Source organism: Bos taurus, chromosome 1 (assembly GCF_002263795.3).
Source record: "Bos taurus isolate L1 Dominette 01449 registration number 42190680 breed Hereford chromosome 1, ARS-UCD2.0, whole genome shotgun sequence".
Classification (NCBI taxonomy): Eukaryota; Metazoa; Chordata; class Mammalia; order Artiodactyla; family Bovidae; genus Bos; species Bos taurus.
The window spans coordinates 145,337,160-145,363,064 of NC_037328.1; the positions used below are offsets into that span (position 1 = coordinate 145,337,160).

The 25,905-nt window shown below is 51.2% G+C and overlaps 1 long non-coding RNA gene across 2 annotated transcripts; it reads left to right on the forward strand.

Moving 5' to 3' along the window:
* The first annotated feature begins 869 nt into the window (after positions 1 to 869).
* LOC100849587 (uncharacterized) lies at positions 870 to 25,120 on the forward strand. 2 transcript variants are annotated; one of them, XR_003036269.2, is made up of 5 exons: positions 870 to 7,666; positions 8,168 to 8,544; positions 8,792 to 9,115; positions 10,307 to 10,419; positions 23,024 to 25,120. It is a non-coding gene; the product is annotated as an uncharacterized lncRNA (long non-coding RNA). The 2 variants fall into 2 exon arrangements; XR_003036266.2 differs by lacking the exon at positions 23,024 to 25,120 and adding an exon at positions 22,406 to 22,688.
* The last annotated feature ends 785 nt before the right edge of the window (positions 25,121 to 25,905 follow it).

Here is a 25,905-nt window from a genome sequence, read left to right on the forward strand (position 1 = left end):
AGCAGAGACATTGCTTTGCCAACAAAGGTTCGTCTAGTCAAGGCTATGGATTTTCCTGTGGTCATGTATGGATGTGAGAGTTGGACTGTGAAGAAGGCTGAGCACTGAAGAATTGATGCTTTTGAACTGTGGTGTTGGAGAAGACTCTTGAGAGTCCCTTGGACTGCAAGGAGATCCAACCAGTCCATTCTGAAGGAGATCAGCCCTGGGATTTCTTTGGAAGGACTGATGCTAAAGCTGAAACTCCAGTACTTTGGCCACCTCATGCGAAGAGTTAACTCATTGGAAAAGACTCTGATGCTGGGAGGGATTGGGGGCAAGAGGAGAAGGGGATGACAGAGGATGAGATGGCTGGATGGCATCACTGACTTGATGGACGTGAGTCTGAGTGAACTCCGGGAGTTGGTGATGGACAGGGAGGCCTGGCGTGCTGTGATTCATGGGGTCGCAAAGAGTTGGACACGACTGAGCGACTGAACTGGACTGAACTGAAAGACATTGAGAGGACTCAATGATCTCAGGTCCAACCCATAGAGACTGCAGGGTCAGGTGGGTCAGTAGTGCTTACTCCACATCCTGGCCTCCATCACCCCTCCATTCCTCCTTCCCCGCCCGCCCGCCACCCCTCCCCACCTCTTCCCTCCCTGCCTCTCCCCCATCCTTCTACCCCTCCCCTCCATATCCCTCCCTCGCTACCCCTCCCCTCCCCGACCCCTCCCCACACCTTCCCTCCCCGCCCCTCTCCTCCCTGCCTCTCCCCCACAGCCCTCCCCTCCCCGCCCCTCCCCTCCCTGCCTCTCCCCACCCACCCCCCAGCCCTCCCCCTGCTTCCAGATGCACACTCTGGTTCTCTCCCTGTCCATCTGTTTGTGTGTCAGCTGGTGGTCCCCGCAGCCCCTCTTGCAGCTCAGGAGGCAGAGACTGTCCCCTCTGGGGGTCCTAGGACCCAGAAGAGGGAGACGCATGGAACAAGTGAGCAGGGCTCTCAGGTTAGAGTGTCCTCCATGTTCTGTGGCGCTGTTCTCTGCTCCTCTGTTCAGTGAGAGCAAGGAAGCAGAAGGACCCATGCTGGAAAGAGCCTCAGGCCAGTGGCCGGCCACGAGGGGGCAGTGCGGCTCTGCGTGTAGCTGAGTAATACATCTGGTCTGGGGACACTGAGGGGTCCCTGGGTGGAGGGACAAGCACATCGCTGTTGTGCCTGGACCAGGTCAGGAGGAGGCGCCTTGCCTGGAGCAACCCCAGGGCCCCAGCCCTTCCTCAGCAATCCCTCCAGCTGAGGCCCTCGTGGGTGCCCAGCCCTATTGTCCTGGGCTGAGCACACTCCTGTGGGGGTCTGCCGGACCCAGGGCCTGCCTGCTGGCCCACCCTTCCCCATGCCCAAGTTATGGGGGGACAACATGTACCCCTGCTTCGTGGCTTTTGCACAGACCTGGAGCACGAGGAACTCTTTCTCCCTGCAATGCAGAGCCAACAGATTCTCTCATGTTAAAGCATGCATATTCTCAGCACTGGAATCTCACTACCTCACATTGCCCCAGAAGAGGAGCCCACCCAACAGGTGATATATACGGACCCTCCCCAGCCCCCAATGATCAGGACCAGTGCAGCCTGGTCAGAGGGCAGAGGGGTCTGGGGGTGGGCACTGCACACTGTGAGCCTCCGGCCGCCTCCCTCTGGGGGAGCAGAGACGCTGCTGAGTGACAAGCCCCTCATTACCCTGTAGTGACCATATTGGAGGACCCCCCCGGAACCCCAGGATGCAGTCCCAGAGGAGTCACCGCTGGGGGCTGTGCTTTCACATCTCCTGTCTCCACTCACACCCACTGGGTCTCCATGGCACCAACATCACTAGGCCTGGCAATTATTATTACTTAAAAAAAATTCTTCATTTGACTGTGGCTAGATCTTAGTTGCAGCATGTGGGATCTAGTTCCCTAACCAGGGGTCCAACCTGGCCCCCCCACGCTGGGAGCGTGGAGTCTTAGCCGTAGGACCACCAAGGAAGTCCCTATTATTACTTTTTTACTGTGGTTAAAACATACTTAACATGAAATGTACCGTTGCAACCGATTTTAAGTGCGCAGTTTAGGGTGATCAAGGTCAATCACGCTGTTGAGCAAGCATCGCCACTGTCTATCTCCAGAACTTTCCATCTTCCAAATGAACACTCTGCCCCCATGAAACACTCCCCCTCCCCTACCATGTCCCTTCTGTCTCTATGGATCTGACTCCTTCAGGGACCTCATATCAGGGGGTCGTTCAGCATCTGTCCTTCTGTGACTGGCTTATTTAGCTGAGTATCACACTGGGGTTCCCTTGTGTTACAGCAGGGGTCAGAGTGTCCTGCCTCCTGAGGCTGAACAATACTCCATCGAGTGCATGGACTGTATTCTGCTTGTCCATCTTCCTCCAGGGGACACTCGGTTCTCTTCCACCTTCTGACTGTCGGGCTGCTATGCCGTTATTGCTACTGACAAATTGAAGGCAAACATTTCTGTTGGGGTTTGGGGTTTTCCCTACTTTATTTCACTTTTATACATTTTTAAACTTTTATTACTCTTATTTTACTATTAATCCACCGTCCAGATTTACTAGATCCTAATGATTTTGAACAGGCTTCCCTGGTGATTCAGCGGTAAAGAATTCGCCTGCAATGCAGGAGACTCAGGAGATGTGAGATGGATCCCTGGGTCAGGAAGATCCCCTGGAGGAGGGCATGGCAACCCACTCTAGTATTGCTGCCATGGACAGAGGAGCCTTGTGGGCTATAGTCCATACGTCGCAAAGAGTCAGACATGACTGAGCACATGTGCTGGCTATGATTTTGGACACACGCAGCAGTAAGCAGTAGCTGGAAGAGAGACCTTAGTTTCCTTCCCAGGAGTCCTAGCTGCTGGACCACAGAGCCCAGCAGATAAGGCCTAAATTTCCAGTCCTTGCCTGTCTAGACAAGAAGGAATTCTGACTCAGGGGCAGATGATAAAGAGAAAAGTAACACATTTGTTGGAAAAAACAGAGTACCTGCGGAAAGATGCATGAGTGTGCTCTGTGACAGGGTCTTGAGAGTCGCCCTTGGGGAAGTTTATTAACAGATACACAGCACAACAAGTGGGACAGCTCCCAGAGAAACAGCGTGTTTAGTTCAGACAGAAGCAAGGCAGAGATGCGCACCGGGAAAGAAAGGGTGTGGGCGTCCCCCAGAGTGAGGAGGAACGCGGTAAAGAGGTGGTTAAGTCAATTATATAGGACGGTTCTCTGGGTCTTTTTTCAACCTTTGGCTAATTATCTGGTTTCGTTCTCCATGCCTGACCTTCCCTAGGGCCCTCCCCAACTTGTGTGTGTGTGTTATGGAGTCCAGCCCAGAGGCCTATGGGATCACATATTAGCATCACGTATTATGGGGTGGTGCCTCCTCCTTTTGACCCCCAAGGACCCTTTCTGCTCATGTGCAATGTCTCCCTTGTTCCCTGAGGATGGGGAATATACGACCTCCTACTGGCATCCCACTCCAGTACTCTTGCCTGGAAAATCCCATGGACGCAGGAGCCTGGTAGGCTACAGTCCATGGGGTCGCTAAGAGTCGGACACGACGAGTGACTTCACTTTCACTTTTCACTTTCATGAATTGGAGAAGGAAATGGCAACCCACTCCAGTGTTCTTGCCTGGAGAATCCCAGGGACGGGGGAACCTGGCGGGGTCGCACAGAGTTGGACACGACTGAAGCGACTTAGCAGCAAGTAGCAGCAGCAGTCCTTTACTCAGATAACCCCTCTCTGTTCCTGTTGAATCAAGGTGTCTGCAAGAGACAAAGCCTGGCTGTTTATCCTATTTCTGTTGTTACTTCCGTTTCGGAGAGCAAACAGGAGCCTGATTGTAAATGCCAAACCTGGAGCCTACCTATCTCAAGCGACGTAAGCAGGAGATTACATGTAAGTGTCTGGCCTGAAGTCCATCTTTTTATTGTCCCCAGAAATGTAAGCAGGAGACCAGTTGTAAATGCCCAGCCTAGAGTCCATCCATCTCCTGCCTCACCTTCCATTTTTACTAGGAAACCCAGGGAGCCAAATTTCCCTAACCTCACCCCTCTTGTTCCCCCACCAAGGACCCTGTCCTGCATTCAGGATTTATGGTCTCATCCATGGGTTCATGTCTCCAAATCCTTGACCCTGTTACTGGACCCATTTTAAACCTTTACATAAACAGCCCTGAAACTGGCTTATCTTCCATTGTTTTTTCTGATAGTGAGGCTGTTGAGATGTACCCTGTCAGGATTTGACCACCAGGTGGCTGCTGGCCTCACGGCCCGGCTTCATGGGCAACCAGGCATAAGAGCCATGCTTTGGAGCCTAAGAGCTGGGCTGGGCGCAGTGCCAGGCAGGCCCACCCTGCCGGCCCTGGAACCAGCGCCCTGGGGGATCAGGAGGGGGTGGTGCGTGCCAGTGGGAAGAAGACAGTGGGCAGAGCACCCCCACCTGGGTGGGGTGCAGACACCACCTCCCTTCACAAGCAGCAGCACCCCCCAACCCTGAGCAGAGGCAGGGACACCAGTGGCCGCCGAGCGGGGTGCAGGGCACCGGGGCACATGACCACATGCCTACACTTCAGAGGTGCTCCACTCCAGGGCAGTGGCCGCCTGGGAATTCTCCTCAAGCCGAGGGGCCCAGTGAGGGGCTCTTTCCTGCCTGTAGGATGGAGAGTGGACTGGTCCACCCCCCATGCTAGGCTGCTGCCCAGAGGCACAGTTGTCACAGGTCCCTGTGGGCCCTTGCACCTGGCAATGCTGGTGGCAGGGGCAGGCACAGACCTGGAGGCTGGGACCCAGCCCAGTGGTCACTGGCAGGACAGTCGGTCAGCAGAGGCGGTCGGTGCTCAGTGGACTGAGATGATGCCCACAGAAATGCCCACGGGCAGGAGTGGCACTTAGAACCTTGGAAGCAGGGTTTTCAGGAAGACATGGGTGTGGTAGAGCACAGGCTAGGTGTCCAAACTGACCCTCACCTGCTCACACCTGCCTTCCTCCACCTCACCTGCTCACACCTGCCCTCCTCCACTTCACCTGCTCACACCTGCCCTCCTCCACCTCACCTGCTCTCACAGGCCCTCACCTGCCCTCACTTGCTCATACCTGTCCCCACTAGCCCTCACCTGCCCATACTGTGTACCCATTGGCCCTAATCTGCCTCATCTGCCCATACCTGGCCTCCTGCACCTCACCTGCCCATACCTGCCCTCTTCCACCTCACCTGCTCTCACAGGCCCTCGCCTGCCCTCACTTGCTCATAGCCGTCCTCACTGGCTCTCACTGTCCCTCACCTGCTGATACCTGTCCTCTCTGCCCCTCACCTAGCCCTCACACATCCTCCCTTGCCCATGCCTGCCCCTGCCTGCTTATAACTGTCCTCGCTGGCCCTTGCCCTCGCCTGCACGTGCTCCCACTGGTGCTCGTCTGCCCTCCCTTGTCCCCCCTTCCCCGTCCTCAGTGGCTCGCACCTTCTCTCACGTGTCCTCATGGCCCTCACTGCCCTCCTGGCTCTGGGACCCTCGCTCCCCCGGCTCCTGGCCCTGGGGCCCTAAGAGCTGACTGTGGGTGGGCTGGGCAGTGAGGTGGCCTGAGGATGGGTGCGCCCCCGGGGGCCAGGCCGCCTACTGACTCCTGAAACCACCTCTTTCTTCAGACTCTGAGTGGCCAGGCAGGGGTAGGGGGCAGGGGACAGGGCCGGGGAGCGAGCCAGGCAGGGACCCAGTGTCTCCAGGTGACGCCTCAGCTCACCTGTCCCAGCTGATGCCTCAGAGCTTGGCCCAGACAGGGTTGCCACCTCTCTGCTGGTTTCCCGTTATTCGGGGTCAGAGGGCAGGGACTACGGCAGAGGCTCCTGGTGGTCTCCCTGACACTTCTGCTCTGTATGGACAGCAGCCCAGTGCCCAAGGCTGCCTGGGTCATGGGTCAGAGCCTTGGAGTAAGAACAAGCTGGCAGGGAGGTGGGCAGAGAGATGAGGAAAGAGGTGCCAAGGGTCTACTGTCTGATGTTTTATGTGAAAGCCCTGATTTTTAACTAATTAAAAATGTTAAATTAGTTAAAACTAATTAACATTGATTAAATTTGTACTAATTAAAACTAATTGAATTCTCTTCCAAGCCCCGAGCCGACTAAAGCATCTGACACACCAACATACATCTGCTGGCAGGTGGGCAGCAGGTGGGCGGCAGGTGGGCAGCAGGTCACCAGTTCAAGTCCCCTGGCTCCACTGGGAACAGGGATGACCTTCCAGTCTCTGCTCACTCACAGGGGAGGGGAAGCAACAGCATAAAGACAGGTAGGGGGGTCTGGGGGGCCAGTGGCATAGGACCATGTGCAGAGAGGGACCAGCTCTGGTCTCAGTCCTGAGAGGGGTGTAGCCCCAGAGGAGAAGCTGGGGGTTGGGGTGCAGAGACCACCCGTGGTCGTTCACAGGATCAGGCAGAGGGGTGCTCTGGGGCAGAGCTGGGGGCACATTTCGTGTCCCGGGCTGACTCAGACCAGGTCTCCTGGCTGACTGCCTGGTGGGGCCCACAGGGCTAGTGGGGCCACGGATGTAGATGGAGCTGTATGAGGGCCTCTCCCCCTTGGGTGACTCACCTGGGGCAGGTGGGGACAGGCTGGTGCCACCCACCCTGAGAGGTGCCAGGGCCCTCGTGACCTCTGTCCTAGCTGCCCTCTGCCCTTCTGTCCTGGGAGATTCTGATGATCCACAGATGACAAGAGGGGTGAGCTTGTTCAGCTCAGATGAGGATCTGGTGATCTAGGTGACGACACCAGCCCTCAGCGTGAACAGAAAGCAGTGCTCATGGGAAGGTGGGTATACCGGTGACCGCACCCCACTGCCCTGGGCTTCCGTCCCTGGAGAGTGAGATGGTGGACAGGGTTGGGGCGGGGAGCTGCCTCTTGCCTCTGAGGAGCAGAGCTCTCATCACTGTTTCAGCAGCAGCTCTACCCTTGGCGGGCACACCCTGGGGACACCTATTCGGGGTATTTTTAGAGCTGCACCTCCAAAGTGAGGCTGCCAGTGGGTTGGTAAACAACCAGCATGCCCTTGCTCCGTGAGTGCGTCCAGGCCTCCTTACTGCTGGGGAGGTGGATGGCTCACAAGCTGGGCTCTGCAAACTCCAGCGGGAAGGGAGGGCCATCTCAGCCAGGTGACAGCCCCTGGCCTCCAGCTCTAGTGAGGAGAAATCCTGGGCTGGGTCCGCAGGGAAGGGTGGGAAGGACACCACAGCAGTCTCTCCGCAGTGGGGTCCCCAGAGCCTTGGGGGGCAGGGGGGTGCTGGACAGGCAGCCGGAGGCCCACAGAGCACATGGCTGGGAGGCTGACTGGGCTTACTTAGGGCATAATGTGACCACTGAAGATGGTCCCAGGCTGGCCTAGAGTCCCCTTCAGGACCTCTGACCTCCCTGGGCCTCTCATCTCCAGGGACCCTGGGCATGGAGGGAAATAGCGCTGGCTGTTTCCTCAGGCCTGTGCACATCAAGGGCAGTGTCTGGCCCCCAGTTCTCTACCCCTCTACCTGGTCAGAGTGGGCATGACTATCCTGCCTGGGTGCTGGCTCCACCCTGCCAGCTGGGGCACCTGTGGGAGAAGCTGGGGTGCTGTCTCCTGCTCTGGATGGGTCCACCTACACAGCCGCGGGTGAGTGACAAGCTGAGGCCTGTAAGCCTGGTTGCAGGTCTAGGGCTATCTGGGTGGAGGGGGACATCACTAGATTCCTCCTGGGGGTAGGGGGTGGGAGTGGAACCTGGGGGAGGGTCTTCCCACCAGAGGGTGCTGCCAGGTACATAGACCTCTCTAAGCAGTTGACACCTAGCATGGAGTGGACTGCCTGGTCTGCGTGGCTCCTTCTGAGCAGAGCTGGCCGTGGCTGTGTCTTGTTCGCCCAGCCCTGGGTCAACAGGAACTGAGAGAAGCCAGCTGTGGGGCAGGGAGGGTCCCGTCCTTTCTCAGCCTCTGCCTCTAGGGTCTGCCAGCTGGATGCAAGGAAGTGAGGCAGGAGGCAGGAGCAGGTGGGGGCGGCCACCCAGTCCCCTGCCCACCTCCCGTTAGTGGGGTACCTTGGCCAGCTTCCCCTCAGACTAGAGGATGAAGCCACGGCCCCAACCGTGCTGTCTTGACTCTCTGGAACCTTTTGTGCAGGTTTATCAAGGTAACAGTTGCATCTTCAACTTGGGGAAATGACTCTCACAACTTCAAACAGTGCAGAGGAGCAGAGCATGGACCAGCAGCTGGGGCCCGTGTCCCCTCTTCCAGCCTCAGGCTTTGTGCCCCGGGGGCCCCACTGTAGCCCTGACAGGTGACACGGCCTTCCCATCAGTTCAGATAGGGAACCCGCCATGTCCCGAGGTGGTCTCCAAACCCCACACCTCACATAGGGGCTGTGACACGGCCATTAGAGACCTGAGATCACAGAGGGGACCCTGAGGACCAGCTGTGACATCCAGAAGGCTGGCCTGCACGCTTCCTGGGGCCCTAGATGTGGCCAGAATCAGAGAAGAGCAGCGTGCAGTGCCCAGGTGCACGGCCCCGCCCCTCCGCACACCCCGCCCCTCCGCAGGCCCCACTCCCTCCACCTCTCGAGAAATTCTGCTTTCCCAAGTTCTTGCCCAAACCCAGCTGCAGCCAACTGCGGTCCTGCCTGGACCAGCCGGGCGTCTAAGGCTTCCTGTCATCTCCATACCTGCTCTGTCCACCACAGTGACCACTAACCGTGTCCTGACAAATAAATTAAGCAGAATTTGAAACCCAGTTCCTCTGTTTCAGGCCCTTGGTCACGTGTGAATGGACAGTGCAGGCGTGGGCCGATTCTATCGCTATGGACAGCTCCGTGGGCAGCGCTGACCACAGCACCCACCTCGGCTGCCCAGAACACTCCCTCGACACTTGAGCCACACCAGCCCTCCCTGTGCCGGAGATCCGGACCCATCCTCACCCAGCTTCTTGCAGCAGAAGAGACATCCGGACCCATCCTCACCCAGCTTCTTGCAGCAGAAGAGAGGAGAATGACACCATGCAGGAGATGACCACAGGGACACAGGGTCAAGGAGCTGGACCCCAGCTTTCAAGGTGCAGCACATGAGCCCAGAGGTCAGTGTCTGAAAGTCTTGCCTCTGCCCCATGCCTGGGTTGCGGCTTCTTCTCCAGGGTAGGAGAAGATAGCTACCAAGGTGGGCAAGCAGAGGCCCTGACAGGTGCCGAACCATGTGGCTGGACGGGAATACCAGGAAGTATACAAAGGTCCCATGACCCACACTGGAGTTACTCCCCTGCCTTTGGCTACAGATTTAGACCATCCACTAGAGTCAAGTGAAACGTGTTAGCATCGTAAGAGAATTAAGTAAAGTAACTGGCTAAAAAATTATGTATATGATATGTATATGTATGGGCATATGTGGGGCTTCCCAGGTAGCACTAGTGGTAAAGAACCTGCCCGCCAATTCAGGAGACATACTGGGTCTTGAAGATCCCCTGGAGGAGGGCATGGCAACCCACTCCAGTATTCTTGCCTGGAGAATTCCATGGACAGAGGAGCCTGACAGGCTACAGTCCATGGGGTCACACAGAGTCAGACACGACTGAAGTGACTCAGCACACACAGCACATGGACATATGTAGAATAAAGTGTAAGATATCTGGAAGTACACAACAAGAAACATGCAGAGCATATGTAGGGAAACAAAAAATATTTTCGGATGGATATCTAAATAAGGGGAAAACGTACCCGGAGCCTCAGGGGTGGCTCTGTGTTGCTGAGTCAGTTCCCCAGGACGGATCTGTAGAAACAGAAGGAAGTCCATCAAAATACAAGGATCACATTTGTCTCTAAAGCTCGCCTCTATGATGCACATGTATGATGGGATTACTTTTGTTTGCAGAGAGTGGCGCTGACCTGAGGATCTGGGACAGGCTGGGTGGAGGCTGCTTACACAGGGCCGTGACGATGGGGAAGGGGCAGGGCTGGCACACATGGCCACTGGGGATAAGACAAAGGTAGACACACATCATCAGAGGAACAGTTCCAGGTAAGTCAAAGTTTAACATAAACATCAATAACCACGTAGATCTGGGGCTGCCGAAGGCAGGAATCACAAAGGAAAGACTGCAGGGCATGCCTTCATTGCTCAGTTGTGTCTGACTCTGCGACCCCATGGACTGCAGCACACCAGGCTTCCCTGTCCTTCACCATCTCCTGGAGTTTGCTCAAACTCATGTCCACTGAGTCAGTGATACCATCTAACCATCTTGTCCTCTGCTTCCCCCTTGTTCTCCTGCCTTCAGTCTTTCCCAGTATCAGAGTCTTCGTTCAACTGAAAACACCTTTAGGTCAGAGAGCTCCACAAGGGACCACAGCCCCGAGGCTCACTGCGAACACGTCTGCTCAGACCTGCCAGGTAGGGCTGGTGTCTTCAGGCAACGGGTGTGTGTGTACACATATTTGCATATTCCTATGTTTGATGAGGTTGTTGGGCCAACAAGAAAAAGAGGAACATGCACTATGAAGGATGGGCAAGCTACAGAGATGATGACTACTCAAAATGAGAATTAAAAATAATCATGTTAAAGTCATGAGAGTGCTGTTTTGACAGTCCAACTTGCAAAGGTTTTTAGAAAACCTATGTTTTCAGGGGTTTTTTGTCTTTCTTTTTTGGAACGGGTAGTATATTTGCATAATTCAAATGTCAAAAAGTATAAAAAGTGATGCAATGATATGCCCATCCCCTCTCCATGCAGGTCCTGCCATCCCTGCCCCGCCCCCTACAGGCAGTCTCCATCCAGGGGAGAACCCACCCCAAACATGCAGCAGCACACGTGTCCACGTCCCCTCTCTGCTGCGTGGCTGCTGGCGGACTGTGCATACTTTCCCCCTTTCTCAATAAATCTTGGAGACAGCTCTAAACCCACACACAGGAGCTTCAGGTTCTCTTCTGAGTGGCAGCAAAGAACTAATCACCTTGAACAGTCACCATCGTGCTGGTGCACAAGGATATTTATAAGATCCTTTCCTGGACATAAAAGTATGCTGTCAAAGTGGCCCCCGTGGGGGTAGGGGTTGGGGGTGTGTGGAGAGGTTTGTTTTAACCACGGCACCCAGTTCTGGGCAGAGAGCACTGGCGCCTGCCGGTGTGAGAACACCCACACAGTTGTGTTCACCTGACTTCTGGATGGGGATCCTCTTCAGATTTCTGGAATTTCCTCTGTGCACTTCTTTTCAAAGTAAGACTGTCCTGTGGTTCCTACCCACATTTTCCTCTTGAACGTGAAAGTGTTAGTCATTCAGTCATGTCTGACATCCCATAATTTTCTATTGGCTATCAGACATCATGTTTTCCCCATGTGAGATATTTTTGTGTTCCTATTAGCACGCTTGAGCTTGTTCTGGAAAGCAATTGACTTGGAAACAACTCCTTTCTCTCAAGACTTATGACTTATTGTGGGATGGCACAAAGGCAGGAAAATACAACTGAAAATGAAGATAAAAATCAGTCCATAGAAACAGATCCAGAAATGACAAAGAAAACAGATTTAGTAGACAAAGACATTAAGACATTTGTTAGAACTATATTTTTATGTTCAAGAAGTTAGAAAAAAAAGTAGATGTGATAAAGATAGATACAGATATAAAAGATCCAAATCAAATTTCTAAAGATGAAAACTACAATGTTCAAGGTGAAAAATACACTGGAGGGGAGTAGCAGACTCATTGGAAAAGACTCTGATGCTGGGAGGGATTGGGGGCAGGAGGAGAAGGGGACGACAGAGGATGAGATGGCTGGATGGCATCCCTGACTCGATGGACGTGAGTCTGAGTGAACTCCGGGAGTTGGTGATGGACAGGGAGGCCTGGCGTGCTGCGATTCATGGGGTCGCAAAGAGTCGGACACGACTGAGCGACTGAACTGAACTGAACTGAGACATCACAGAAGAAAAGATTAGTAAACTTGAAGATACAGTGCTAGAAACTGTACAAAATGAAACACAAAAACATGTCCTAAAAAAAACGAATAGGAAGTGTGACAACTTAAAGTCCTCTAATATGTGTATTACCAATGTTCCCCAAGGTAGAGGGACAAACATTTGAACAACATGAATGCACAGATCCAAGAATCTCAATAAACCCCAAGCACAAGAAATAATAAGAAAATAATACCAAGGCACAGCACGATCAAACTGTTCAGAACTAATGACAAAGAGAAAAATCTTAAAACCAGTCAGAGGGAGGAAAGACACTTTCATATAGTAAAAAAAGAAAAGAATAATAGCTCTTATCATGGAAACACTGCGAATTAGAGCACAATGGAGCAACCTCTTTGAAGTACTGGAAGATACAGACCCAAACTAGAATTATACACCCAAAAAATTGTCTTTCAAAAACGGAGGTGAAATAGGCATTTTTAGACATGGGAAGACTGAAAGTCTTCACACCAATGGATGTACATCACCAGAAATATTAAAGAAAGTCCTTTGAGAAGAAGGAAAATCTGAATCAGTACAGAGGAAAGAAAAGCATCAAAAATGGAAAAATATGAATAAATATAAAGATGTTTTTTAAAATCCCTAAAATATAACTGACTTCTTAAAGGAAAAATGGTGTATAGTGGGGTTTGTCACAAACTTAGAAGTAAAATGCATGACAACAATTGCATAAATACTGGGAGGGAGAAATAGAAATCTACTCTTGTAATACAAGATTCCCTGGAGGAAGGCACAGCAACCCACACCAGTGTTTTTGCCTGGAGAATCCCATGGACAGAGGAGCCTGGAGGGCTATAGTCCATAGGGTTGCAAAGAGTCGGACATGACTGAAGCAACTTAGCACAGCACACACTGCATAATAGTACTGTGCTAAGTTAAGGAGGTGCATTATAAACCTAGAGCCACAGATAAAAGAAAAAAGAAAGAATTATGGCTAATAAGCAAACATAAAAGATATATGGAATTAAAAACTATTAATCTCAAAGAAGGCAAAAGAATAGCAGATGAGACAAATTTAGAATAAATAGATGATAGATTTAAACTTAACCATATTAATAACCACATTGATATTCTAATGGTCAAAAGATTCCAATTGGAACAGAAATTGTAAGATTTAATAAAAGAGCAAGACCAAATAATATACTGCCAACAGGAAAAACACTTTAAATGTAAAGATACAAATAGGTTAAAAATAAAAGGATGGGAAAATACACAACATAATGATACTACTTAACAGATAGTTGGAGTGACTCATAACATTGGATAAGTAGATATCAGGGCAAGAAACATTGTAAGAAATATGAAGGATTATTCTGTAATAAGAAAGGGGTCAATTCATCATGAGGACTAACACCCTAAGCATTTGTGTACCTGATAAAAAGCTTCAAAACAGGGAAGCAAGAATTGCTAGAACCGGAAGGAAAAGAACAAATCAACAATTGTAGTTGGAGATTTCAACACCTCATCTCAATAATTAATAGAACAAATGGACAGAGAACTTAGTAAATGAATAAACGACTTAAATGATACTATCAATCAAATTAATATTTGTAGAGGATGTCACCCAACCACAGCAGAATACATAACCTTTTTGCTCCACATAGTTGATGTACAAAAATAGACCATATTCTGGCCCATAAAACAATTCTCAATAAATTTAAAGGATGCAGGTCATTCAAAGTATGTTCTCTGGCCACAGTGAAAATCAATTAAGATTCAATAACAAAACTAGGTAATCTCCAAATATTCAGAAACTAAAAACAGATATCTAAATGATGCACAAATTAGAAAAAAAAATTATAGGAAAATTTCAAAGTATTTTAACCAGGATGAAAATGAGTATACGACTTATCAAGTTGTGAGGTTTTTTTTCTACTTTTTCTGCTTTAATTATACATCTTATATGATTCCATTTATCTCCTTCTTAGCATATCAATTTTCCTGATTTAAAAAATATTTAAGTGCTACTCCTACAGTTTGCAGTATACATTAAAACATGACCTTAGTGAGGTTTATCTGAGGTTAATTTAAGCCCATTTTCAGTTTTAACTGTACTGCTTCATATAGAGTGGAGGTGCCTTACAGGTGAGTGTTCCAAGATTTCACTCCATTCTCCTGGCCATTGCTGTTGTTTGTTTTACTTAGTCACCCAAAACATTGCTATTATTACTACTTTAAACAGTTATGCTTTAGATCAATTAAGAATAAGGATGAAAAGGATTTTATTTTATCTTTATTCCTTCTTAAACACTCATTTCTGTATGTAGATCCAAGTTTCTGACCTATAGCATGCCCTTCTCCCCAGAGAACTTTAGAAAAAATATTTCTTGTGGAGCATGTCTGCTGGCAATGAATTCCTTCAGTTTTTGTTTGAGAAAGTCTTTATTCACTCTTAAGAGATAATTTCATCAAACAGAGTTCTAGGTTGGTGGAGGTTTTCTTTCAACACTTTAAATATTCACTCCACTCTCTCCTTGGTTGACTGTAGATGCCCAAATTCTCAACTAAATGTCAGCAAATCAAGCTCAACAACAATATGTAAAAAGGAAAATGCATCACGATGTGGCAAGGTTTTTCCCAGGAATGCAAGGCTGGTTTAACATTTGAAAATCAATTGATCTAATTCATCACAGTAACAGACAGAAATTAAGAGAAACCACAGGCTTATCTCAGGAATGCAAGGTTGGTTTTGCATTTGAAAATCAATCAATGTAACACATCACAATAACAGATAGAAATAAAGAAAATCTATACTTTCTTCTCAATAGATGCAGAAAAACATTTTTGATGAATCTTAAATGCAGATTGCTCAGTGAATGAAGTTAGTCTGAAAAGACTGCATATCATGTAATTATAATTGTATTTATGATGTTCTGGAAAAGGTGAAACTGTTGTGATGGTAAAAAGATCTGTGATGGCCAGGAATTCGTGAGAAGGGATGAGGGATTGGGTACGTGAAGCAGAGGGATATTTTTTTTTAGTGTGGTTACATTATTCTGTATGAGACGCTAATGGTGGATATATGACATTGTCCATTTGTCAACTTTACAGCATGAAGAATATACCTTACTGTGTGCATTTAGGAGTTTGGGGATCTCAGGATGGAACCCAGAATGTGACAAAATAATCTTACTGTATCACAAATGTATACAGCATCCTCACTGGGGAGCATTCGTCCTCACTGACCTCCTTAGGAATGACTAGTTTTGGAAATGGGTGGAGTCTATAAGTTCAAAGGCCAAAGAAATTGTGCATAGGTTGATAAAGTTGTTTCCTGGGGGACATGGGTTGATAAAGATTGAGGGCAGGAGAAGAAGGGAGTGACAGAGGATGAGGTGGTTGGATGGAAACACCACCTCAATGTACATGGGTTTGGGCAAACTCTAGGAGATAGTGAAGGACAGGGAAGCCTGGTGTGTTGCAGCCCATGGGGTCACAAAGAGTCGGACATGACTTAGCGACTGAACAAAAACAATATATGTATGCTGTTACTGAAAAGAGCTTGGGTCTACTAGCGTGATGCACAGCAAAGCCAGCCTACTGATACCAGGTTGTGGTGAAGGAAAGTACAGCATTTATTTGCAGGACACTAGGTAAGGAGAATGGGCAGCTCATGCTCAAAAGATCTGCATCCCTAATGGCTCTTAGAGAAGAAGTTTTAAAGGCAACATTAGGTGTGAAGGTTGCAGGGTGCATGATCATGGACATTCTTCTGATTTGTTGGTGGTGAGATACCAGGGTGGTATTTCAGGAACTTCAGCTATCAGTTTTCTGACTCCAGCTTGTCTGGAGTCTGTGTGCTTGTGATCATCTTGCAGTCACTTTCTCCACCTGGTCAGGGTTTAGTTTCTTCAAAAAAGCCTAAATATATTCATCATATTATCTATAGCCCTTGAGGAGGAACTAAGCATTCTTGACTTTGTTTTATGGCTAAAGTATTTTTATTTTGTCTTGCTTTACTACTTTCCTTTGTGTCTACATTTTCTCACTTTTCTGATTAAATGTACTCTTTGGAAGTCAGGGAAGGCTTAGGTGGCTAAAGGCTTCTACAAACAAGAAATGGGGGATGAGGACAGGTCTGATCCTGGGAAGGCCCTGCAGGTCCTGCAGTTTTGATACTGGCATTAAACAGGTAAGTGGATGGGGTGGGAGCCAGGTGTACCCCTGTTGCGGGGGAGGTTACACCTCAGGAAGGTGAGGAGAGTTAGAGGCATCGGGGTGGACTCATGTTTAGCTTAAGGAGGACGCCAATGGATAAATGGAGGAATTTTAGATGTGTGCAGTCACACCTCAGAAATACCGCAGGTTCAGTTCCAGACAGTAAAGTGAATGTTGCAATAAAGTGACTCACAAAATTTTTGGTTTCCCAGTGCATATTAAAGTTATGTTTATACTATACTGTTGATTATTAAGTGTACAATAGCATTATGTATATAAAAATCAATGTACATCAGGTAATTAAAAATACTTTTTGATTAAAATGCTAATCATCATCTGAGCCTTCAGAGAGCTGTGGAAGTGACAACAAAGATCACTGATCACAGATCACAGTAAATACAACAATAATGTCAAGTTTTGAAATACTGCAAGAATAATCAGTAATCTCAGATGACACCACCCTTATGGCAGAGAGCAAAGAACTAAAGAGCCTCTCGATGAAAATGAAAGAGGACAGTGAAAAAGCCGGCTTAAAACTCTACATTCAGAAAACTAAGATCATGGCATCTGGTCCCATCACTTCGTGGCAAATAGATTGGGAAACAATGGAAACAGTGACAGACTTTATCTTCTTGGGCCCCCAAATCACTTCAGGTGGTGACTGCAGCCATGAAATTAAAAGATGCTTGGTCCTTGGAAGAAAAGCTCTGACCAACTTAGATAGTATATTAAAAAGCAGAGACATTACTTTGCAAACAAAGGTCCATCTAGTCCAAGCTGTGGTTTTTCCAGTAGTCATGTATGGATGTGAGAGTTATACTATAAAGAAAGCTGAGTGCCAAAGAATTAATGCTTTTGGACTGTGGTGTTGGAGAAGACTCTTGAGAGTCCCTTGGACTGCAAGGAGATCAGACTAGTCCATCCTAAAGGAAATCAGTCCTGAATATTCATTGGAAGGACTGATGCTGAAGCTGAAACTCCAATACTTTGGCCACCTGATTCGAAGAGCTAACTCACTGGAAAAGACCCTGATGCTGGCAAAGATTGAAGGCAAGAGGAGAAGGGGAGGACAGAGGATGAGATGGTTGGATGGCATCACCGATTCAACGGACATGAGTTTGAGTAAGCTCCGGGAATTGGTGATGGACAGGAAAGCCTGGTGTGCTGCAGTCCATGGGGTCAAAAAGAGTCAAACACAACTGAACTGAACTGAACTGAAGAATTATCAAAATGTGACACAAATATGAGACATGAAATGCTGTTGGAAAAATGGAGCCAGAGACTTGCTTGACACAGGGTTGCCACAACCTTCAATTTGTCAAAAACACGATGTCTGCAAAGCACAATAAAGCGAGATATGCACACAGGTTAATGTGCACACATGTACTTCCTTCTTCATCAGCTGAGTGGACTTAGAAGCAGCCACAACCAGGCAGCAATGATCACATCAGTGCCCAAATCGTGGTCTCTTATACCATTTCCCGCAGAAGGGACCAGGCTCCCTGGACAAACACTGACTCTCAGACAGGAGCAGGAAATGGCTCGAGGAAGGGAAGTGCTCGGAAACAAACCACAACAGCCCCCATGGACGGGCATGTCGGGGACAGCAGAGCCAACTGAGGAACTCCCGAGGGCCAGCGCCAGAGCCGGTTCAGCAACAGAACAGCAACAGTAGTGGATCATGACCCAAAGCATAAAATAAATAAATACCCCCGGGGCCAGCCTGACGTAAACAAGTGATGGAGAAGGAAACCAGGAGGATCCACGTGGCTCTGCAGCTGCCCTGTCCTCAGGGGAGGGGAGCGCCCCCTCCTTGGGTGGGGGGCGGGCACAGCGACCTCCTTCCAGAGGACGGTGGGAGGTGGTGGCAGCATAGTGGAGACACCTGCCAGACTCGCCTGAGCCGGGCGACCACGGTCAGCGTCCACCATGGAGGTCACGTGACGGCACGCACCCTGACGGGACGTGGTGAGAAGGGCCCCTCCCCTCTGTGGTCTTCCCTGAGGGGCGTCCTGAAAAACGCCTGGCTCCTCCTCCAAACCGTCAAGGTCGTTAAAGGCAAGAAGGTCTGAAAGACTCACAGCCCAGAGGAGCTCTGAGGGGACACGATGGCTGCATGTCATGTGGGGGCCTGGCTGGAGCCCTGGGGCAGCAGAAGTTCAGTAGGGGAAACTGAGGAGTCTGAACAGACTGTGACTTCCTGGTTTCATTAGCAATAGTGTGTTGATTATTGGTTCACTCGTTGTAACAAATGCCACGCGTGAATGCAAGATGTTAATAGGGAAAAACGGGATGGGTGTGTAGGAAATCATTGTGTTATCTTTACAGTTTATATATCTACAACTGTTATAGATGAACTTTAAAAAAAAAGGAACAAACAATACTAGGGGAAAAATAAGGATTTTATCTATAGCAAATAACGCATGAAAAGGTGCCATTATTCATTTGGGAAATGCAAATTAAAAACCCCACGAGGTAGCGCTACACCCCACTAGAAGATGAAAGTCAAAAAGGCGAGCCTTGAGCCAGATGCTGGCGAGGAGCCAGGACCACAGCAAGTGCAGCTGCTCCAGGAGGCAGAGGGGCTCTTCCTTAGAGTTAACGTTCAGGAGTCACGTTGTGTGGATCCGGGAGTCCCCTCCTGGGTGTCTACCCAAGAGAAACAATCACCTGCCTTCAGAGCAGTTTTGTAATCACCCAAGACAAAGCTCAGCCCACTGTCCATCACTAGACGACTCTGGACTGTGGCAGCTGTAGTGGGGAGGCTGGCAGCTGTAAGGGAGGGGACCACCTACCGCAGCACGGACCTCAGAGAGTGAGTGCTGAGTCACGTGAGCATGCCAGACCTCAGGGTGAACGTGGTGACGACTCCACTTACATGAAGCTCTGGGACGTGCACGGGAATCATGGTGACAGGCAACGGACGGGAGGCTTCGAGGGACAGGCGGAAGATCCGGGTGACTGTTCACCACCCTGGTTCTCGTGCTAGGCTCCCAAGCGTGTATGTATCAACTCCTCCACTTTAAACGTGGATGATTTATTTCTGTTCCCAATAAAATTTCAGGCAAAAGCACAAGCAATTCAAGAAGTTGGACTTGTGGGTTTTTGGTGAAATCAGTGAATTGTTGGTGTTCAAAACACAGCCTCTTGCTTTTACGTCAGAAGTGTGTTAAAGTTCCTTCGGGGCTTTAAAATGATAAATGCTCAAATCTGCCAACACGAACAAAAATTTGAACTGACGCACACCAAGGGCAGTTGTGTCACTAACTTGAACAAATCCCATATGAACTCCTCGCACAGCAAACAGCTCCAGGGGAGTGGGTCATAATTTTTAAGACAAATATCTTCTGCATTCTTCTTTGAACATGTCTTGTGTTTAAGAAGTAGCACGGCTAAGCGCTGGCTTCTTCCAGCCCACTGTGCGGAAACACACCCCGCAGGGCTTCTTGGCAGGAACATGGCTGCCTGCTTGCCATCCGGATGGGGTGACCAGATTTGCTCCCCAGTGCCCGTGTGGAAATTTCCAGAGATGTTTTTCCTTCATCACATCTTTAATTTGTCAAATGGGCCTCTCTCACTTCGGTTGCCAAGTTCACACAGCTGCCAGGGAAGAGCTGGCCCGCGTGCCCGGGAGGCGGTCCATGTCGGTGTCCAGCCAGACCCTCTTCCACACTCAGCCCCGCAGAGTCTGAGGGGGGTGGGGTCCCCCTGAGGCGTTCGTGGAAGCAGGGTGCTGCCTTGCTCCTGCAGAAGTGAACACGAAGTGCCCCCTAGGGCCTCCTCCATCCTCCCTTCAGTGTGAGAAGCAGGGTGGGTGCAGGTGCCGCTGACTCATGAGGGCTGTGCTGGGCTCCCAGGTTCCTGTGAATGAGTTTGTTTTGGGCAAGGCACCATGCCACTCCTGCCACCCTGACCTTGAGGACAGGCTGACTCTCTGTGCCCAGCCTTCTCCTCTTCTCTGCAGCAAGGGTTCCCGTCCTGCCACTCAGTCTAGGGCGCTTTGGGCCCTGATTTGTGCTTTTATAAACTAAAAAAAGAGAAAGGACTTTTGTTTCCTATAATGTTGATACCTCTGTCGGCAAAGAACCAGCAACGTTGAAAGCCTTTCGTGGATCCCTGCAGCTTTGCTTCCGGGGATAACAAGCACGATCTCCCCTAGAATGAATTGTGCAGCTGTTTCAAAGGTCAAAGTTCAGGCTTTGGGAACACGCTGGGACAGAGCGACACCACGGGCTGTTTTCAGCGGAGGCGGGAGATTTAACCTTGTGGCTCAGCTGGTAAAGAATCTGCCCGCAATGCAGGTGACTTGGGTTCGATCCCTGGGTTGGGAAGATCCCCTGGAGAAGGCAAAGGCTACCCACTCCAGTATTCTGGCTAGAGAATTCCATGCACAGTCTATGGGATCGCAAAGAGTTGGACAAGACTGAGCGACTTTCACTTTCACTGGAGTAAAGGATATGGTTTGAGAACAGCTCTGGATCCCCTAGTCCTGGCACAGTTCTGAGCATGAAGAGCTGTGATGACCAGATAGAAGAGGCACACCCACCCCACCGCAGGCCCTGTGGGTGTGGATGTAGGTGTGAAGACTGGAACTAGCAGCTTCTTTGACATTATGAGGGCAGCCACCCCAACGGTAAGGCTGACATGTGCAGAGCTGCACAAACAGATATTTGCAGCAATGGGTCTGGAAACCTGATCATATCTGCTCTGGACTGTCCTGTCACAGGAGTCAGTATTTATTAGCAAGTTCATGTTGAGGTCCATCAGAGTTGGGCATTCTGTTTCTTGAAACTTGGAGGTATCGCTTGTTCTAGAAGCACATACTCTAGAATCAGAGCACATTGACTCCCAGGCCTTTGATACTGACCTTGTGCTGGCTCATTCATACAAAGAACGTAATGCAATAGCCCAGGACTGGCCACACTGCAAATTTTTACTTCTGAAAGTTATGACCAACCTACATAGCATATTAAAAAGCAAAGACATTACTTTGCCAACAAAGGTCCATCTAGTCAAGGCTATGGTTTTTCCAGTGGTCATGTATGGATGTGGGAGTTGGACTGTGAAGAAAGCTGAGCGCTGAAGAATCGATGCTTTTGAACTGTGATGTTGGAGAAGACTCTTGAGAGTCCCTTGGACTGTAAGGAGATCCAACCAGTCCATCCTAAAGGAGATCAGTCCTGGGTGTTCTTTGGAAGGACTGATGCTAAAGCTGAAACTCCAATACTTTGGCCACCTGATACGAAGAGTTGACTCATTGGAAAAGACTCTGATGCTGGGAGGGATTGGGGGCAGGAGCAGAAGGGGACGACGGAGGATGAGATGGCTGGATGGCATCACTGACTCAATGGACATGAGTTTGAGTGATCTCCGGCAATTGGTGATGGACAGGGAGGCCTGGCGTGCTGCAATTCATGGGGTCGCAAAGAGTTGGACACGACTGAGCGACTGAACTGAACTGAACTGAAATTGTCTCTATTCCACAAAAGTATCTTCACTCCTCACTCGTGTGGGATTGTGTCTCTAAAACTTCCACGGCTTTTACTTTCCCCTGCATCTGAGCAGGCGGCACCCAGTTCACTTGATCTGTCTCCCATGGCGAGTCCTCTGAGAACTCCCCTCCCGCTGAAGCTTTCACACTTGAACTTCCAGGGCACCCATGTGCACTCTCCCTCTTTAGCTCCACCTCCCTGCTTTCTGCAAGGACAGGATCTCTCCCCTGCTGGGGACCCCTGGCCATTGTCTCATGGTTCTGTTTCTGAGGCCGAGCACGTTTGGGATGGAGTCAGCTCTGCCTGCCAGGCTGATGAGACCTCAGGATGGTTTCACCTCCACCACAGGAGGGCTTCTTCTCTGCCTGTAGTGTTTGCTTGTCCCCAGCGTGTAGCAGTTATGGTGCCGCGGGCCCTGTGAAGGGGAACCTCATGGTTTCCTCCAGAACAGTGAAGGTGTAACAGAGCAGGACCGTCTGGGACCTTCCTGGGACAGACTCCACCCCAAAGTCCTTCACCTGCCTCGTTTGTAAAAAAAGCTGTAGTCTCTGTGGCCGCCTCCGAGTCACTGAAGCCTGGCTCAAGAATTAATGCTTGAAAGGATGGGAGCATGGAGTAACGAAAAATAGCAGCTGGGTCAGAACTGGTGACAATTTAAAAAAATAGATCAGCCATATGGTAATCACAGAATCTTTAGTTCCTCCCTGAAGTAGCTTGATAACTGTCTGATGCACACTCCTGAATTGTTCTACAGATACTGAAATCCTCACCAAGTGGAAGAAGTTCACTGCATGATGGCCATGAATGAGTAGTCCCTAGACTGGTCAGGACTAGACGGCTGATGATGGAGATTCCTAGAAGACCATCCCATTACCTCACCACCAATCAGAAGAAAACCACAGCCTGAAGCCCTTACCCTACATGTTGCCTTTAAAAACCCTTCCCCGAAAGCGACCGGGGAGTAGGGACTTTTGAGCACAAGCTGCCAGTCCCCTTGCTCAGACCTACAGTAAACCTTCCTCTGCTCCAGACTCCAAGTTTTTGGTTTGTCTGGCCTCACAGTGCATCAGGCACATGGACTTGGGTTTGACAATGAAATAAAGGAGTAAGCTGGACGTTTCAAGCCACCAGCCTCAGCTGGTCACAGGCCACCACCCTGCCACAAACCTGCTTTGTCCCAAGGGGGTGGGTCTTCCAGGCCCTAAGCAGCCTGGACTCTAGCCCTTCACCCATAGGATGGGGTTCCTTCCCAGAACCAGGCACAGCTGTGGCTGTGACCCTGTGGGGGAGGTGCTGAGTGGCCCCAGCACTGCTCAGTAGGCTTTTTTTCTCCTGCTTTTGCTCAGCGGGCTTCTCTTCCCTCTTTCCCCAGGTCTTGGAGCCTCCAGGACCTCCCTGCGTTGTGTCCGTGTGTCCACAGGATTTTGGATGATGTGCTGTTAAAAGTGGGCGTTGGAGACATGATGTCTGTCAGGGATTCAGGGTCCTGTGGAGGGAGGGGTGTGGGAATCCTGCTCGCCGTGACTGTGCATCTACTGCAACTCACTCATCCGTCCGCACAGAGCCTGGGCCCAGCCCACGCGGAAGGGTGGGGGCTCGGTGACAGCAGGACTGTGCCTGGGTGTAGTTCACAGCCACGTCGGTGCAGACAGGAACCTGCCTGTGTTCCCGGGCTGTGGGGTCAGCCTCTCCAGCCCTCACTGTCCCCACACAGCCTAATGTGGATGTCTATACTGCCCAGCTCCTGACCTCCAGGTCTGCCTTGCCTTGTCTTCCCAAGCGCCACTCCTCAGACCCAGACCCGTAGCGCCCGGCCCTCACCTCCATCCTGCAGCATCTGCCTTCATCAGCTGAGGATGTCCGGTCCCTCTGGGAGCCCAGCCAGCTGCCTCCCCCACCCCCTCCCACACACCCCCCACCCCGTCTCAAAGGGGTGCTGATCACCCCTACCATCCGGACACTCCTTGAGAAGGCCGCCGAGGCCTGGGGAGGTCACGTGTACTGGGGTCCAGAGCCAGGGTAGTCTCTCCGAGGCCAGGCTGTGCCTTCAGGAGGCTCACGCCCTTCCCAGGGTGTCCTGCCTGGAAGCTGGGGCCTGGGGTGGACATTTGCTTTGGGGCCGGGCTCTGCGATCGGGGGTCCCATTATACACAATGACTGCTGCTAGAAGGCCTCTGTACTCATCTGGGAGTGTCCCAGGCACAGATGTCACTCATCAGGGGCTGCTGCACATGGATAACTCAATGGGCCCTTGGGCAAACGGGCCTCAGTGGAGCCCTGCCCTGGGAGGCACCCAGGGGGTGTCAGGGTGTGGACGGCCCCTCCTCTGACCTCCTCGTGGCCCTTTCTCCCACCCAACTGAACTCTTAGGTGGATGGGGTCTCATCCCCCCACCTCCGGGGACTGCTGGCTCTACAGGAGCATTATTCTGGCCTTCACCTTTGCCCTGGGTGTTTCGGGTCGTTGGGGGGTGGGCAGTGAATCCTTTCCCCACCCCTGCCAAGTGTGGAAGATGGGGCTGCCCGCCAAGGCTGAACCCCTGAATTCTCAGAAATGCACGTGGGGGCCCTTGGCCTCCCTGCTGGTCTCTGGCCCTCATGCAGGGAGTGTCTGGGGAAAAGTGGAGATCCCTAGTGCCCCTTCCACCCACAGAGGGAGGGAAGAAAGCACATTCTGCCTGTGACTTTCCAGCCTGGCAGCGGTGGCTCAGAGCTGGTACTCCCTGCGACCTCCCTCACCATCCATCTGTCCAGGGAGCTCTGTCACCGGGCCCTGTGAGTGGGGCTTTGGGGGCATGGCTCCATTTCTCAGAGGTCACCTGGAGGCCTCCCCAGCTGATTTACAGTCAAGCACAGAGGCTCTGAGACTCTGGTCCCGGGGCAGAGCAGCGTCTCCCGTCCTGTGTCCATTAGCTGATTACTCTCCTCTTTCCCTCCTTGGGGTGTGAGGGGCTGGTTCTCCAGCCTTCACAAGCGACAGCATCCTTTTGTCCTTTGTTTGTCCTCCTCTCACTGACAACAGAAAGTGCCCCCCCGCCCCCCGGAGACCCCAGCTCACTTTCCACCCTGCCCCCGCCCAAGCATCGCCTCTCTTCGTGCTGACAGAGCAGAACTCAGCTTTAACCCCTCCCTCCCCTCCACTCCATGGCCTGGATGAGTCTGGTTGCTGGGAAGACCAAGCCAGGATTAGAGCCTCGGAACTTCCCTGGAGTAGGGAGGGGACTGGAGATGGAGTGACCGGTGGTCAGGCCCATGTGAGGAAGCCTCCACACCATCCCAGCCTAAGATGCAGGGCGTCCAGGTCAGCAGACACATCCAGGATGGGAGGTGATGCACCCCACTCCTCGGGGACAGAAGCCCCTTCCTGCGGGACACTCCCCGACCTCGCCTGTGTGTTTCTTGGCCTGGCTGCTTGTCTGTGTCCTTTATCATCTCCTTAATTACATAATAAACTGGTGAACATGGCTGTTTCCGAGGGCTCTTGGAGCTGCTCCTGCAGATCAGTGGAACCCGAGGAGGGGTCCTGGGAACCCTGACTTACAGTTGGTCGGTCAGAGCACAGGTGACAAGCTGGACTTGCGGCTGGCATCACCTGTGGGGCTTGCTATCACCCCAGGGAGGCGTGGTAGCACTGAGTTAGCTTGTAGGACACCCAGCGGTGGCCGGGGAGATGCTCAGTGTGGGGAAAACCCAGACCCTCGAGGTCAGAAGTGCTGTGTGTGTCAGGGGGCCACTCGCAGGAGTGTCCCCGACACACTGGGGTCGCCACTGAAGGTCAGCACCAGCCTCTGTCCCAGGTGGCCGGCTGGGCCAGCCTGGGTGCCTTTGACCACAGACACCTATGGGTGCGGGAGCTCGGCGGCCGTCCAGTGAAGAGGTCCATGAGAATGTCCCCATCCCGTCCGTGGGGGTCCAGGAGGGCTGTGGTGCCCCCAGCACCACGCAGAAGGGGCCAGACCCCGACCTCAGACCTGGCCTCCCATACAGCCCTCACGTCTCCCTGCCAGGGCCGCTTCCTTCCCCAGCACCCAACGCCCTCTGAGGGGAAGGAGGTGGGGGTAGATGAGGCCTTTTTCGCTGGGGGTGGAGTGCAGCCTGGGGGTGTTGGAGAGTCTTCAGGGTCAGAGGCTCAGGCAGGCTTGGCACCCGGTCAGCGCAGAGCTGGTCAGAGAACACCCAGCCACAAGTCCGCCGAGCAGGACTGCGACGCCCTCCTTTCAGCCCGGTTTATCTGTCTCCCCAGATGGCGGCTCTC